General features: G+C 39.4%; 2 pseudogenes; both read right to left on the bottom strand.

Moving 5' to 3' along the window:
* LOC147818421 (uncharacterized) overlaps positions 1 to 693 on the bottom strand; it is a 29052-nt pseudogene that overhangs the window by 17432 nt on the left and 10927 nt on the right.
* Positions 1 to 693, bottom strand: part of LOC147818422 (uncharacterized) — a 4472-nt pseudogene that overhangs the window by 351 nt on the left and 3428 nt on the right.

The following is a 693-nucleotide window of genomic DNA, read 5'->3' as shown; positions in this document are numbered from 1 at the left end:
GGTCACAGGTTGAGCAGATTTTACAAGTCCAATATCTGTACTATGACGAGACCACAAACATTCAGGCACTTGCTGTAACATCTCCTCTTTCAAAGTGTCTGTGTCCACCTTAGCACTACAAATTACTTCATGTGTCATTTGAACAGCTTGAGGTTGGCCATATCCTTGAGCAGAAATCATAATTTTAAGAAATTGCTGATCTTCACTCCTCCAAATAGATAGATTTTCATCTATTGGCACAAAAACAGCTTTCCCTGCTTTCACCATCATTTCTCCTATCTGCTTCTGCTCATATTCTTCAGACACATACAAAGTCACATGTGGCAAACTCTCTCTGATATTATGTTCTCTGTCCACATAATCATTCATGTCAGTCCTCATGGCTGCTCCTTGTGGCCCCAGAATTATGCAACTTGAGGTGAGTTCAACCAATCTGCAGAATCTGATTGGGTAGCATTCTTAAAATATTTTAATGTACAATGCAATGGATATTCTGGAAGCTTTGCATCAGGCATGTTTGCCACAATAAACTTCTCCCACAACTTGACAGGTTCTAAAAATTCAGCACTAAGATTTCCAATCCAAAACACTGAAGAGGCTTCAACTTCTGTTGTCATCACTAATTGCCGAGCAATATCACTTGGCATTTCTATCAGACATCATCAGCTGTCTGATGTACACTTTATTGTACAG

This window comes from Seriola lalandi, unplaced genomic scaffold, assembly GCF_002814215.2.
Source record: "Seriola lalandi dorsalis isolate HSWRI2012SDOR001 ecotype SW California unplaced genomic scaffold, Sedor1 jcf7180002054584, whole genome shotgun sequence".
NCBI classification, from domain to species: domain Eukaryota; kingdom Metazoa; phylum Chordata; class Actinopteri; order Carangiformes; family Carangidae; genus Seriola; species Seriola lalandi.
Note: the sequence above shows the minus strand (reverse complement) of the source record. Positions and strands in the feature narration are given on the sequence as shown.